Raw genomic sequence first — 17,343 nt, 5'->3', positions numbered from 1 at the left:
CTGGCAGCAAGGGACAGGATTTGGAATGAGAAGCCCTGCCGCTGAAGCAGTCTCTGAAAGGGTGGACGGCTGGAGGCTTTGTGTTGATAGTACGTTCCAAAACAAGGGCCACAAATCTTTTCATTTGTGGGGAGGGGCCTGGGGAAGACAGCCAGGCATTCACCACAGGAAACATTGTGGCCCTTACTCCCCCACCCCCAACACATTCCTTATATCACTTCCAGGCTTGTTGCTAACTTGCTGTCTTTTGCCACACTGATGCTGTGCCATCTTGGTTTCTCACATATTAAATCCCTCCATTGCCTATTTCCCCTGATTGTTAAAGCAGTCAAAAGGGACAATGGATATGAAAAGGCTTTGTAAACTCTAAACCAGTTTACGAATCCTAGCAAGTATTATAGGGGCTTCCCAGGTGGCTGGGTGGGTAAAGAATCTACCTTAAATGCAGGAACTGCAGGAGATGCAGGTTCGATTCCTGGGTCAGGAAGATTCCCTGGAGGAGGGCATGACAACCCACTCCAGTATTTGTGCCTGGAGATTGCCATGGAGCCTGGCAGGCTACAGTCCATAGGGTCACAAAGAGTCAGACACAACTGAAGCAACTTAACACACACACATGGGAAAGTTATCATTGCTAACTTTCAAGGTTATTAAACATCAAGAAATATTTGGTAAAGAATAAGTTTCACCTGATAAACCTCTGTTAACAAAACTGCCTAGTTTCTTAGGATGACCCATGGAGACTCTGCTTTTCATAATAATACTGCTTAAGGATACCAGATCTTCTTAAAGCTGTTTTGAAGATTAAAAAAAAAAAATCTTTAGAGTTCATTACTATTAGCAAAACCTCAGTAACAAAAATCTGATATTTGGTGGTGGAGATGAGGGGGCTAATGGGAAGAGAGAGGGAAAGGATGGTTATTTGCCGAGTTCTAATTGCGGAACCCTGAGTCAGGGCATCACATGTTGCTTTCCCCATCAGCCACGTGAAGTTTAAAAGTGGGTCTTCAGAGATTCAGGTCAAACAGCAGGCTCTTTATTTCCATTTCAGGAATCCCCATCGCCTCCTTTAAGAGACAAGAAGACCCACAAATCCTGCCTCACTGTTCCTAAGGTACAGAAACTGAAGTCAATCCTCTCTTCCTTTCTTGGAAAAATGCTGTTATGTCTGTAGAGCATAAGTCTGTAAAAACACAAAAATTAATACATCATATCCATCTTCAAAGTAGCCACATTTGGGAGTTGGGAAACTGCAGTGAGTATTTTTCCTGCAGCAAATCAGAGGCTAAGCCAGACGCCCAAGCCCCAGAATGCACCTGTGTTCGGCAGCTGTATCTGGGGAGTCACCCAGCGTGATCTACTGTGCTGGCTCTTTCCAAGAGGAGCCTCAGAAGGGAGGAGAAGAATGTCTGAGGGCTCGTCTGGGGAGAAATAAAAGAAATAATTGTTCTAAAAAAAGGAGAAATTGGTATTTCACCGGCAGCCCAAGATGCACAGAAGCGCTTTAAACTCCTGTGGCTGGCATCCGTCATCTGAAAATCACCAACTTGTTTAAAAATCCCTCACTGGGGGATTGCGCTGCTGCTGTTAGGAAGCCTGAAACTGAGTGTGTCTAGATACTCACGTGTCCTCGCCGCGGCCCTGGGGGACTCTGGTGTGCTGCGGCCTGAATGCCTCTTGCCAACATTCGTGTGGGAACGGCAGAACAAGAAACTCGATTTCAGCAAAGTCAGCAGCTATGGAGAAGGAGCCACGTAGAAGTGAGGATTCGCCATCGCGGTTTCAAGGAGCCCCAGGTGTACGGCAAAGGGGGAGGATTTTTGCCCCAGACAAGGCCCTCTACTGCAGTGTGCGGGGTTCCCGGCCCTGGCTTTCTTAACACAGAGACGAAATGATCCTGCCTGGAAACAGTGCAAGTGTGATACACAGAACTGTGGGGTATGTGTGGGTCTGTGGGTAACGAGTCTAAAGCGCCCCTTCCAAACTAGGTTTGGGTTCATGTTTTTCTGTTGGCATCTGCCGTTATTTAATTTCCCTCTTTTCTTCACTATGAAATTGTACCCTGGTAAAGTGTTTTAACTTGGTGCAGGGGTGAATGGCACTGTGAAAGGTAAAGCTAAGTTATTACTGTAGCAGCAATATGGAAACAAACCAGAGAAAGGCCTAACAGCCCCAGGCGTGGTAGGTGGTCACCTTTATTGGAAGTCAGGATCTAAGGGCTCCTCTTCACTCAACCACCACATCAGTGTGTGATGTTAGCTGAGCCAAGGTGCCCCCACTTGGTTCCCCATTTCTTCATTGGCAGGATGGACAGAGTGTAGGCAGTCTGAAAGATTGCTTCCCGTCATAGCAGATTATGGTTGCCATCATTTTGTAACTATCGTCTATCCACCTGCAAACATTTGTCTCAATGATGATGATCTTTGCACTCTAGCCTGGTGACCAGGTGAATGGCATAAATATTTTCAATCGCAGGTGTTGGAAATCAATCTAACTGGTTTAAGCCTTGATGAAACTGAGCTATGATGAAACATGGCGCGAGGTGGTTCGGGAAGGTAAGGTTTGTTTTTTGAAGCAACTTTATCATTATGATTCAAAGCACTTGATCCATGTTTGAAGCTATGTTTGGGCTGGTATCTACCTAGTGGATTGACTCCTGTATTATTAGGGAATCCCTGTCATGTTTTTGCCTTATATGTGTATCTAGTTCTGTATCTCTCCTTGAATAATCGCTCTGATAGTTACAGTGGCTTTTTTTCTTTTGCTAGTTTGTATAGTATTGTTTTTTTATTTTAAATCTTTTTGGGTGTTTGTATTTCAGGCATATATGTCTGTGTTTTGCTGCACATAACTGAGTTTTGGTATTTTATCTGGCTGGTGTATCAATCTTTTCCATGGAGTATTTAATTAATTTAAATGTAATATATCTACTGATATATTTAAAATTTACCTCTGTCTTACTACTATTTTCTCCTTTTGATCCATCTGTTTTATGTTCCTGTTCCTCTCTTTCCTTGGTTCTTTTATAATAATAAAATATTTTAGTATTCAAATTACCTATTTCTAACTGGTTGGTTACACATTCCTTTATAATTTTTTTTAAGTGGTAACACTAGAGATTTATCATCAATTAATCATAATTGAAGACTAGTGATTACCATTTCTGCCTTTTGGTATTTAAGATTTAAGATTTGCCCCTTCTGCCTTTTGTGTCATTATTGTCATATATTTGAAACCCTTTGAGAGATTACTCTCATTGTTACATACAGTCAGTACTTATTTATATTTACCACATTGTATCTTTTCTGTTATTCTTCATTCCCTCCTACAAGTCCCTTCTAGGATCATTTTCCTGGGTCATTTTTCTTCTCCCTACAAAACTCATTTTACTATTTCTTTTACTTTTGCTATTTCTAGAGCAGGTTTGCTGGTGGTGTATTATCTTAGTTTATGTTTGTCTCAAACTGTATTTATTTCACTTTCAGTTTTGAAGGGTCGAATTCTAGATTTCCAGTATTATCTTTCATCATTTTAGAAATGTCACTACCTTGTTTCCTGGCTTTCGTTGTTTCAATTGAGACCTAATATTTATCATTGCTTTATTGAAGTTAGTGTATCTCGTTTCCTGACTGCCTTTATGATATTTCTCTTTATTTCTTTCTATGATGTAGGGCCTGGTTTAGATTTATACTTCTGTTGACCTAGTCTTTCAGGTTACTTCTGGTTATGAGGAAGTCTAGAAAAGTAACTTGCAAAAGGAAGTGAAATTCCTGGTATTGGTTTATACTCAGTGGGTAGTTTGCCACCCCATTCCAAATCAGTGTTCTGTTATCAGGATGTGGAATGGCCTTTAGATGAAAAACCACATCGTGTTTCAACATGATTCAAACCGAGGGGAATACAGAAAAAGGAATATAGTAGGTCGTCAATTCCCTGATTCTTGAATGAATAAGTAATGAATTAATGACAAAGCCGTCACTTTGGACTGGTTGGGTGGAAAGTAAAAGGTAAGTTTATGAAGTTGGTCCTTCCACTTCCCTTCCTGAGCAACATGTCTACCTGCGCACTCTATAAGGGTAGAGGTTGTGTCCTACCATCTTTGTAGTTAATATGTTGTTATGCAGAATGCATCCAGCTGCCATTTGTTAATTTGAAGAGAATTTTGAAAGACTGAAGAGGATTTGGACAGTTTTAGAGAAGAGTATAACTGTTGATATCATGGTGAGGAGTGTGTGTGTGTTGAAAGTGAAAGTCGCTCAGTCGTGTCCAATTTTTTGCTACGCCATGGACTGTAGCCCGCCAGGCTCCTCTGTCCATGGAATGCTCCAGGCCAGAATACTGGAGTGCGTTGCCCTTACCTTCTCCAGGGGATCTTCCCAACCCAGGGGTTGAACCTGGGTCTCCTGCATTGCAGGCAAATTTGTTACTCTCTGAGCCACCACGGTGAACAATTGTGAGTGTAGGGTGTGTGAGGATTGGACAATATGCAACAATCTCACTATGATGGCAAGTCCATGTTAGCAATAAATAAAGATCTGCCACGACTGAGCATTGAAGAGTTTTTATATAAATGGGTATCAAATGGTAGATATTTCACTTGGCAGAAAATAAAAGAAATGAGAAAGGAACCAGCCCAAGGTCACGGTATCTAAGATAGAATCTACTCAGTAGTCCAGGCAGCAACACTAATGCTCTGCCCTCCATTAAAATGAAATCGTTCCAATGAATTTTAGGGAGTTTTGAAAGACATTGTGTGACCTAGACACCAGGTATGTTATACACAGCTGAGCTCCACTTAATTGCGTAATGAATGAATCAACTACTTTAAATCACTTTACAAAATCCCATGCACTATCACATTTCCTTCCTTGTTACCAATACCTGTTAAACGCAATCCTCATAGAGAAATAATTCACTTCATTGTATTAAAAATGCCCAATTGGAGTCCTTTAAATGTTGCAGTTCTCAATTATCTCACCCCAAATCCACTGTGAGGTGATAATTAGGGGCTAAAAGCTAAACCGATTACCGCAGAATTTTCTCCTGACAGCCATTTAATAGCTAATCAGGTGTTAAATCCCCAAATTATGCATTTCTCAGCAGCACACAGATCACAGTAAATTTTAAAAGTTTTAAGTTATCAACTTGTCTTTCACGACTTTGCCCCAACGCACCAAAAGTAAAGGAATTAACAATTTAGAGGATTAAAAATCCTTGACAGTTTATTCCATTTCTTTATGTGGAATGTTTGTTTGATTAATGATGACTCAAATCCAGATTCTAACCATAGCACCATATTCTAAGACCTATCTTTGCCTAGAGAAAGATTTTACATCTTATTGGTATCAACATATTAGTGTTGCCTGATTTGTATATACAGGAAACCTACAACCAGAAGGGTGGAGGTAAAGAAGCCAGTATGTGTACAGTGAATACATAGGAACAACATATATAGCTTTACTAGCTTTGAATGCCCTGAGTTTTCACAGGTATATGACACATGCTAGGGGCTTCCCAGGTGGTACAGTGGTGAAGAACCTGCCTGCCAAAGCAGGAGATTCGAAAGAGACACAAGTTCAATCTCTGGGTGGGAAAGATGACCTGGAGAAGGAAATGGCAACCCACTGCAGTATTCTTGCTTGGAAAATTCCAAGGACAGAGGAGCCTTGAGGGCTCCATCCGTGGGGTTGCAACAAGTAGAATGTGACTGAGCATGCATGCACACACAGGGATATAAACTGTTCCGCTGTTATTCTAATAACTACAGTGTAAAGTCTGTGGTTAGAGACACTGGACTTCACTCTGGCAAGACTGCTTATACTACATCCAATGCACAGTGATCACTTAAGCAGCAGAGAGTGAGGGGGAGAATACATATTTACATGGTGATTAATGGACCATCACAGACACCCTTCTCACTGCTAAGCTACTGTAGCCTTCTACCCCTACCTCAATGAAATGGAGGGGAGAGGAGCTAACAGGAAGATTTAAAAAACATAGTTTACATACAAGATAATTTTTATTGTGTTCAGCAATTTTAAAATAAATATAAGTAATCTACAAATTACTATGATACCTGTAATAGGTACCCTGATAGATAACATGGGCTTTCCTGGTGGGTCATATGGTAAAGAATCTTCCTGAAATGCAGGAGACTGGGTTCAATCCCTGGGTCAGGAAGATACCCTGGAGAAGGAAATGGCCACCCACTCCAGTATTCTTACTAGGCATGCTATGATTATTTTCCACATTATTACATATAAAGCCAGTGAATGAGTATAGCACAGTTGTTTAGGTCTATGGTTTTCAACCAAGGGAGATTTTGCTCCCCAGAGGACGTTTTCTCAATATCTGAATACTTTTTGGTTGTCGCAGTCAAAGTGCACCCTTTGAAGGAAGGATGTTGCTGGCATCTAGAGAGTAGAGGACAAGGATTCTGCTAAACACACTGCAGTGCCCAGGACAGCTTCCTACCAACAAAGAAATATTCAGTGTCATAGTGCCAAAGCTGCAAAACACTCCTCTACTGGAGGCCCCTGTAGCTTTGACACTGTATCCATTTGATCTGTATCTCCAGGGCTGTACGGGGGAAGATGGAACATAGAAACAGTGGGCTATAGATCTTGTCAGTCTACATCCTGTTTTCCATCTTTTATAAGAATATGTAGTTCTATCTAGCTCTGTCATCCTATTCTCCCATTTTTTTCTGGGCTTTGTTAATTTTCTTCATTATTTGCCAAAATGCCTCCTCACTGGTTAGGAGCATTGTCAGTTTAATTGCATAATTGTACCTTCATTTAATATACACTTTTCAAGTGTCTGTTGTGTGCTATGTATGGTCCTTGACTTCATGGATCTTAATTGGACAATATCAACAAAGATGCGATAAAGATGAAAGTTAAGAATATATATTATATATATATATGTACATAAACACACCATGTCACATATATTTGAGGATCTCATTAGAAATCATTTTATTTGGACTGAGATTTGCTTGAGGGAATAAACAGGGAGAAGTACATTAAAGGATAAAACTGAACGATGACCTATCTAAAAGGAATGGTTTTAGAACTGGGACTCTTCAACCTGCAGAAGGCAAAGCCAAAATATAGTGTCATAAAGTTATAAAAGTTGCCCCAATTTTCTTCTTTTAAAAAAGTTTTTAGTGAAAACCTTATATGTCCTTAGTTTTGATGTGAAATAGTAATTACCAATAAATAGCAATTCTCTGCCCATTCTCCTTTGTGTCTTGACATGTCTCCAAAGCATTGACTTTAACTTATGTTACCTGTTTCTTTTTTATATTTAGTGTGGTATTTTTAAAGAAAACTTTTATGCTATTCCTTGTTTTTTCCTTTAAACCCTAGCAGGGGGAGCCTCACACCACAGAAGGCTCCACATGTCACAGAGACACAAAAATGATCTATTATAAAATACTCAGACACCTCAAGAGGACTCACACAGCACAAGTTACTGTCCCAAACATTGGCACTTGTGACCCACACTTCCTAGTCCCTAGGGAAGTGCTTTTCTACATTTCTTTCCCTGCATCCTAAAATCAAAAAGACTGACATTTGGTGGGTTGTGATGCTGTGGCTACACAGAAATTACTTCAAAACGTGGCAATGATTTGAGTGGCAAAAGCTTTTAGGAAAGAGAGAGGACGAGTTAATTAACTTGTCAAATCTTTCCTCTCAGATTCTTGAATAAAGAAGAGTCATTTCCTAAGGATTTCTCATGTCCATTTCCTAGTTTGCAGTGCATAGCTTAAGTAATCACAAATTAGCACAATATTCACAACAATTGCACTTGGCAGCTGAGGAACATTTCACACCATTAAATAATTTATGTTCCTCTTTATCAAATGTAAGAAGCTTTTTAAATGAGTAGACTATTTCTTAAGGCAGTTTTAGATTTACTAAATTTTTGGATTTAGGGCAATTTATTTAGATTTAGAAAAGTTGAGCAGATCATACAGAGAATTCCATAAAGCTTCTCTCCCTCATATAATTTCCTGTATTAGTAACCTCTTGTCTTAATGTGGTTTATTTGTTACAATTAATGAACCAGTGTTGATATATTGTTAGCTAGAGTCCATAATTTACATACAGTTTCACTTTGTGTGTTGTCTAGATCTATGAGTTTGAAAAATGCGCAATGTCATGCATTCATCATTACAGTATCAAAATAGTTTGACTGCGCTAAAAATCTTCTGCACTTCACCTATTTATCCCTCCAGCTATCCTCAAAACCCAGGCAACCACTGATCTTTTTATTGTCTCCATAGTATTAATATTAAACCTTTTCCTTTCCATGTAATGTAGTTGGAATCAAACAGTGTGTAGCCTTTCTAGACTGAATTCTTTTACTTAGCAATGTGCATTTAACTCTTCCTTATACCTTTTTTCGATTGATAGTTCATTTTAAAAATTGCTGAATAATACTCTGTTGTACAGATATTCTAGAGTTTATCTGTTTGCCTACTGAAGGTTATTTTGGTTCCTTCCAGTTTGGGTTACTTAATAAAACTGCTGTAAACATTTATGTGTAGGTTTTGTATTTTCTGACATTATTTTAAAAAATATTTCCCTACCTTTTATTCCATTCTTATCAATTTAGAATTCTAATTGAAGCACGTTAGATGGCTTTTTACTTCCCCACGGTGCTCTAATGCCTTGTTTTTTTCTTCAGTTGTTTGATCTTCTCTCTTCTTCAGATTGAATCATTTTATTGCCTTATCTTCAAGTCCTTGATACTTTTAAAATCATAGTTCTGCTGATAATGTTTCACTCACCATAGTAAACTTTTAATTTCTGTTGGAATTTTTGGCTTTAGGATTTCTACTTAGTTCTTTTATGTAGTTTCCATTTCTTTCTTGATACTTCCTGTCTTTGTATTCATTAACACTGTATTTTCTTTTAATCCTTTGAGCATATTTTCTTTACATCATTTGACATATTTATAATATTTAAGGAGTTTTCTGCTAAATACAATGCCCAGGTATACTTGATTTATATTTCTTTTGATTATTCATTTTTCCCTGTGAGTGTTACTCTCTCTTGTTTCTTTGCATTTCCAGGAATTTTTGATTGAAAACTGTACATTATGCTTTTGTTTATTGTTTGGTTTGGGGTTTTTGGGGGGTTGTTTATTTGTTGCAACATATAGTTACCTTATCTGGACTAAAATCACAATATCTGACTTGTCAGATTGTTCAACACCTAACTTTCTTCAATTTCCAGCTGCTGCTTTATAAATATGGCCCTCTGGGTAACTCCCTTTTGCCTATGTATTTTATTAATCAGTTGAGAATTTGAGCAATTCTCATTTGAGCAATTATAAATTGAGAATTTATTCTAAGATTTTGGGGTTCATTCTCTCTCTGATTCCTTTGCTATGTGGTTCCAAATTTCCAGTTACTCCTTCAGCTCTAAGTTCTTTCCTCTGACACCTGAATTTCAGAAAGTTTTCCACTTTTCGCCACTTGAAATGCATGTGGTAGGTAGTGCACTCAGCCAAGGCATGAGAAGTTCGCAAATCTCATCAGGAGCCATAACGTCTTTCAAGTGTAGACGATCCTCTAGTTTTTGCCTGCCTTTTTGATGAGCTCCCTTAGGTCTCGTGTGCATGTCTAGTATAATAGTCAGCCAGGGGTTTGGGCAGAGTTTATGCTCAGATTTTAGATACCAGTCTCTCTGATCCTCTCTCACTTCCAAAAGTCATTCCCTTAATTTCCCTGCTGCTCTGATAATCTTGACTCTGTTGTTTGCCACCTGGAGCTGACAAGGCTGTGATTTCCTGTCACCAGACCTGGGGTTGGAGTTTGGGATACAATTAGGTAAAAAAGCTATATTATCCCAGTTCTCATCCAAAGCACCAGCTATCTATCAAGAGTATATGCCCTTCCAGTCTCTGCCTGCTACTGGTCATTTTCCAGTGACTCTAAGAGATAATTTTACTTATGATTTTATTCAGTTCAACAATAGTCTGCTGGAAGTCAACCTCTCCATTCCAGAATCACTGTATATCCTGCCTATGTTACATTAAGTTTTTAATATCTCATAGAATTTAAAAGACAAAAGCATTAAAAATGATAATATCTATTTAACAAACACACACTACATACATACATATAGAGAGATGTAATTTGTGACATCAGTAACAAATGGCAAGAGAGTGGAGAAATAAAGGAGTAGATTTTTGTGTGTGATTGAAATCAAGTTGTTAGCTTAAAATAGATTTTTATAACTTTAAGATGTTGTATGTATCAGTGATTCCCATGGTAACCACAAAGAAAACATCTACAGAAGATGCACAAAAGAAAATGAAAAAAAGAATCAAAGGATGTCACTATAAAAACTAACTAGATGGAAAAACAGGCAGGAAGATAGGAAATGAGATACCAAAAAAAGCTATAAGACATTCTGAAAACAACAAAAATGGTACTATTAGGTTCTTCCCTATCAGTACTTACTTTAAATGAAAATAGATTTAACTCTCTAATTAAAAAGATACAGATGCAGCAGATGAATGGATAAGGAAGCTGTGGTACATATACACCATGGAATATTACTCAGCCGTTAAAAAGAATTCATTTGAATCAGTTCTAATGAGATGGATGAAACTGGAGCCCATTATACAGAGTGAAGTAAGCCAGAAAGATAAAGAACATTACAGTATACTAACACATATATACGGAATTTAGATAGATGGTGGCGATAACCCTATATGCAAAACAGAAAAAGAGACACAGAAGTACAGAACAGACTTTTGAACTCTGGGGGAGAACGTGAGGGTGGGATGTTTTGAAAGAACAGCATGTATATTATCTATGGTGAAACGGACCACCAGCCCAGGTGGGATACATGAGTCAGGTGCTCGGGCCTGGTGCACTGGGAGGACCCTGAGGAGTCGGGTGGGGAGGGAGGTGGGAGGGGGGAACGGGATGGGGAATACTTGTAACTATATGGCTGATTCATGTCAATGTATGACAAAACCCACTGAAATGTTGTAAAGTGATTGGCCTCCAACTAATAAAATAATATTTAAAAAAAAAAAAAAAAAAAAAAAGATACAGATGAGCTGAATGGGTTAGAAAAACAGAATCTATTACTTAAAAAACTAGAAATAGAGCTGCCGTGTGATTCTGCAATCCCACCCTTGGGCACATATCTGGAGGAGAGCATCCTAAAGGATACATGCACCCCACTGTTCTTTGCAACACTAATTACGATAGCTGAGACATGGAAGGAACCTAAATGTCTATCAACATAGGAATGAATAAAGAAGATGTGGTACATATATACAATGAAATATTAGTTGGCCATTAAAAAGAATAATGCCATTTGTGGCGACGTGGATGTACCTAGGGCTTGTCATAGTGAGTGAAGTAAGTCAGAAGAGAATGAGAAATGTTGTATGATATTGCTTATGGTACATATATATGATAAAATATTACTCTGCCTTTAAAGAGAGAGAAATAATGTCATTTTTGGCAACCTGGAGGGACCTAGAGATTGTCATACTGAGTGGAGTAAGTCAGAGAAAAAGAAATGTCATATGATATTGCCTATATTGTCGATTCTAAAAGGAAATTATACAAATGAACTTATTATGAAACAGACTCACAGACTTAGAGAATGAGCCATTTTCTATGGGGGAATGTGGGGGAAAGGGATAATTAAAGGAGTTTGGGATTGACATGTACATATTGCTATATTTAAAACAGATAACCAACAAGGACCTACTGTATGGCACAAGAAACTCTGCTCAATATTATTTAACAGCTTAAATGGGAAAAGAATTAGTAAATTCTTGGCAAGAGTACATAAATTTTGTGTTGTGTATATCTACCACAACTTAAAAACAAGATACATTTTCTCTTGACATATTCAGATATGACTCTTGTTTTTGAAATATTCCTTTGACATTCACAGATGTCAGTGTCCCTTTTACCATTATTCTTATGATTTAACTTTGGTCTTTAGTCCTCGGTTTCTGGATCCTGTGGCTTTCCATCTTTTAGGCCACTGCACTATCTGATCCAACACCTTCTCCAATAGTTCCTGAGAAAGTGGTGCATAAGACATAATGTTTTTGAGACCTAGTATATCTGAACATCTTTTGTCCATCCTCATACTTGATCTTGACCAGTCATTCGTCTGATTATGAAAATCTTGGTTGAAAACCTAAATTTTGGAAATGTTACTTTTTTCCTTTTCTTTAGAAAGGTGGTTGAAAAGTTCACTGCCATTCTGATTCCTCATTTCTTCAGTGAGATTTAAGGAAATTTTCTTTTGTTCTTAGTATGCTGGCCACCTTATTGAAATTGCAGTTATCTATGCTGGTATGTTGGTATTGTGATGCTTATTCAATGTGCCCTTTGATTCTAGGATCTCATGTTTTTCAATTCTAGAAAAAATCTGTGTTTCTATAATTTATTTTCATTTCCTATATTTTCACTTTCAGGAAATTTTACCATTCGCATATTATATGAATCCTCTTGTTGTCTTAAATTTTCTCTTCCCTTCACCATCTTTCTGACTTTCCCCCTCTGACTTCTGAGAGATTTCCTCAAATTTATATTCCAAATATTGTATTGGATTTTTTTTTTCATTTCTGCTAGCATACTTTAATTACAGCTTCTAAAATATATTTTTAAATTTTGTATTGTTTTCTCCTTTTGTATCTTCCTTGTTCTGTCTTCTTTCAGCAATCAAAAAGTAGTAATTACAATTTCTGTACTTTTATTTTTCTCATATTGTCTTTTTCTGATTATCTGTCTTGTTTTCCCTCTTTTATCTCAGATGCTCTCCTCAAATGACTAGTGGGAGGGAGATTCAAGAGGAAGGGGATATACACTGCTATATTTAAAACAGATAACCAACAAGGACCTACTGTATGGCACAGGAAACTCTGCTCAATATTTTGTAACAATCTACATGGGAAAAGAATTGGTAAATTCTTAGCAAGAATATGGTAATTTTTATGTTGTGTGTATCGACCACAATATAAAAATAAAATAAATTTTCTTTTTTTCCTCTTTTTTGACTTCTTATCTTACTCCTACATTTTGCTATGCCAGTCATTTACAAATTAAGAACCCCCTGGGTTCCAACCCATTCAGAGTCTTAATCTAGAATCTTCTTCAAGGGTTGTGAGGGGGTAATTCCTTAGTTTTGTGAGTTGGAGAGAGGATCTTGGGGTGGAACTGATTCTTATGTAGTTTTTAAATCGGCCTTCCTATTTTCTAGCCCACTCACATTTCCACACCAGGGAAACATTTCATAGTCCCCTGCAATTCCAGTTCTAGGTCTTTCCAGATTTTTCAGTTCAATTTCTGGCTTCGGGGTCCTCATTACTACGGATATAGTTTTCAGCTGTCTTTGGTTTTCTAATTCAGCTCTTCAGAACCTCTGCTTTTTAACGTCCATCAGTTTTATGCTGATGTCTCTTAACCCATTCTCCTTGATATTTTTAAAATGTGATTTTTACTATGATTTTGGAGCATTTCAAGAAATCGAAGTAAAAGCATGCACTTATCTGTAATAATTTCAAGAATCTCATTCTTAAATCACTTTATCATGGCCCATCCTCAAGTATAGAATTGTCTATCCTGAATAGCATTTGTTTTCTCTTTACTATTGTTCACTCATGTTTTCAGCACCTACTATATGTCAGACATTCTACTAGACTGAATGAGACTTTAAGACATGGTAAGAAATAACTTACTTTTGAGAAACCTACCACTTCCGTTGCTGTAGGCCGGTTTTAAGGAAAATATTCACTACATAAGCCTCTGTATAAGTTATTTTGCCTTCAAATGCTGAGAAAATCTTTGTCTCTGTTAAAAAGTAGATACATCACACCCACCCCACCTGTTAATATAAACCATGCAGTTGCACTGTGCCTCACTTTGCACCTAGGCTTCCAGGATGCTCACAATGGAATGTGAGCTTTTAACTCCATATTTATAAATTATGGGTGTTTTTTATTCACCTCCTGTTTTCAATTTCTGATCTATATCCTTATTTATCTTGATTTTCAGTTAAAAAATATTGTATAAGTTTTGTTTGATTCATCTTTTGTTCAATGAGATGGCATGGGTATTTTTTTTTTTTTTTTTTAATTTTATTTTATTAGTTGGAGGCCAATTACTTCACAACATTTCAATGGGTTTTGTCATACATTGACACGAATCAGCCATTGAGTTACACGTATTCCCCATCCCGATCCCCCCTCCCACCTCCCTCTCCACTCGACTCCTCTGGGTCCTCCCAGTGCACCAGGCCCGAGCACTCGTCTCATGCATCCCACCTGGGCTAGTGATCTGATTCACCATAGATAATATACATGCTGTTCTTTTTAAAACATCCCACCCTCACCTTCTCCCACGGAGTTCAAAAGTCTGTTCTGTACATGGGTATTTCTATCTGCATACATTCTTTTTTATATTTTCCATTATGGTTTATCACTGGATATTGAAAATAGTTCTTTTGCTATACATGAGGACCTTGTTGTTTATCCATTCTAAATGTAATAGTTTGCATCTATCAACCCCAAGCTCCCAGTCCATCCCTCTCCTTCCTCTCTTCCCCTTGGCAACCCCAAGTCTGTTCTCTATGAGTCTATTTTTGGTTTGTAGATAGGTTCATTTGTGCCATATTTTTGATTCCACATGTAAGCCATATCATATGGTATTTGTCTTTATTTTTCTGACTTCAGTTAGTATGATAATCTCTAGTTACATCTGTGTTGCTGCAAATGACATTCTTTCTTTCTTTTTATGGCTGAGTAATATTCCATTGTGTGTATGTACCACATCTTCTTTTATCCGTTCATCTATCGATGGTCATTTAGGTTGTTTCCATGTTTTGGCTACTGTGAATAGTGTGAATAGTGCTACTATGAACAGAGGTATGCATGTATCTTTCTGGATCGTAGTTTTCTCTGGATATAGTCCCAGGAGTGGGTTTGCTGGATCACATTGTAATTCTGGTCTTAGTTTTCTGAGGAATCTCAATACTGTTTTCCATAGTGGCTGTGCCAACTTACATTCCCAGTAACAGTGTAGGAGGGTTCCCTTTTCTCTACACCCTCACCAGCATTTGTTATTTGTAGACTTTAATGATGGTTTTTCTGACTGGTGTGAATTGTAGTTTTGTACTCATTGTAGTTTTGACTTGCAGTTCTCTAATAATTCCTGATGTTGAGCATCTTTTCATGTACCTAACTGGCCATCTGTATGTTTTCTTTGGAGAAATGTCTATTAAAAAGTTCTGCCCATTTTTTGATTGGGTGGTTTGCTTTTTTGTTGATGAGTTGTATGGGTTGTTTGTATATTTTAGAGATAAAGCCCTTGTTCTGTCACATCATTTTAAAATATTTTTCTCTCATTTCATAGGTTGTCTTTTTGGTTTTTTCTTTTTTTATGGCTTCTTTTGCTATGCAAAAGTTTGTAACTTTGTAAATAGAGTAGACTTTAAATGAGAAACTCATTCAAAGAAAATGACAAGCTTTTTAAAATTTTCTACTATGGGTAAAACAAAGGCCAAAAAATAGTTCCTATAGCAATGCTGGGCACGTAGTAGGGCCTTAAAAATTCTGAATGAATGAATGAATGAATATAAAATTTATCAGAAATTTGCTAATAACTGGAATGCTTTGTTACTGTAAAATTGAAGGATTCCTTTCACTGGCCTAAATCAGTAACATTTATCAAGTTTTTTTTTTTTTTTTTAAGTTCAATGTCATCTTAAATTAAAAAGATTCATTTTTTGTCCAAAAAGATTAACCTGATGATCTCTCAGTGGTGCTGCCAACTGTAACATTTCATTATTTCTGTGATTTTAGAATGCTACCAGTTGTTTGGTTTTATATTTTATAGCTAGTCCCAGAGCACCTAGCATGTCAGTAGAGTAATTTAGACCTTAACCTACATCAATGCCATGAGCTTCTGCAGATTGGGGTTTTGTTGTTGTTCTTTGTTTAGAATCATGTAAAACAAAACAAAATCATTCTTGATCAAGTGTTTTCTTTAAGGGCTGCCTGTGTTTTCAGATATTGGACTACATAGCCACTCTCTAAAAGTCATATCCATCAGCTCTCATCAAGTTCTCCAGTGTAAATGCCCTGTCCTCCCTAAAAATGGCAAAAAAAAAATTTTCTTGATGGGTGAAGTAGTATGAGATCAAGAAAATTTTCACCCTTGGTAAAACCTATAAAGTTTTGGTCTTGAAGAGTACTTTTAAACAGGTTTCTGATGGATTCAGTTGTTTTGCTATTATTGTGAAATTTACTTGCTCCTCTGGTAGAACCAGTCAGTATTAGCTAGTTCATAACACCTTTGAAGTATTTACACAATACAGTGATTTATTATTGAGTTAGGTGACTTACTTTTCTCCATAAGGAAAAGATGGAAGAAACAAGATTGACCAAGTAAATGCTAATATTCAGAATGTGATTTAGAGTACGGGGCTCAGACTGATTTTCCCATTACGCTGAAGGATTACATAGATGTGTAGAAACACTGTTGGTTTATCATTACTAATACACACATGCCAGGACATATGGGCAGGTAGAAGGATTGAAAAGCAACTGCCTTAGCTGTAGATTCCAGGGAGTTCAGAGGCTTAAATCACAGAGACCTGACATCAGGCAAATGGAGTTTCTGAGGCTGAACAGTAATTTGGAACCCAAGGCATTTGAGAATGCCAGTTATTAAGAAAAATTCTTTTCTTAAGATGGTTATGGAAAAGCAACTTCTACAAATGTAGTTATCCTAGTACTACTCTTCCATACTTTGAACTCTGTTCCTTTTTTATTTGAAATAAACATTTTGACCAGCATAGTTATACATTTCACCCTACTCTGTGACAGAATGGGGAAAATTTGTAATGGAGATTCATGGAGAGAAGAATATCTTAAATCTGTTAAAAGACAGGTTGGATTCAGCTTTGAACTGGATGATATCATGTCTATTCAAGGACTGGAGTCACTTGTGCTTATTGTTTGAGTGGGAAAAGGCGACTTGACCCTATCTCGGCTTTCTTTACACTTGTGAGAAAATAAGAGATTTTGATTGATCGTGTAGCAAGCTTTAAAATTTGAGGATGCGGTCAATGAAGGGAAGGCTTCCTCTTTTTTTTTTTTTTTTTTTTTTTTTTTTTTCTCTTGTCTTTCTTTTTTTTTTTTTTTTTTTTTTTTTTAAATATTATTTTATTAGTTGGAGGCCAATCACTTTATAACATTTCAGTGGGTTTTGTCATACATTGACATGAATCAGCCATATAGTTACACGTATTCCCCATCCCGATCCCCCCTCCCACCTCCCTCCCCACC

Source organism: Muntiacus reevesi, chromosome 17 (assembly GCF_963930625.1).
Source record: "Muntiacus reevesi chromosome 17, mMunRee1.1, whole genome shotgun sequence".
NCBI lineage: Eukaryota > Metazoa > Chordata > Mammalia > Artiodactyla > Cervidae > Muntiacus > Muntiacus reevesi.
The sequence above is the reverse complement of the archived record's forward strand: the minus strand, read 5'-3'. Positions refer to the sequence as shown.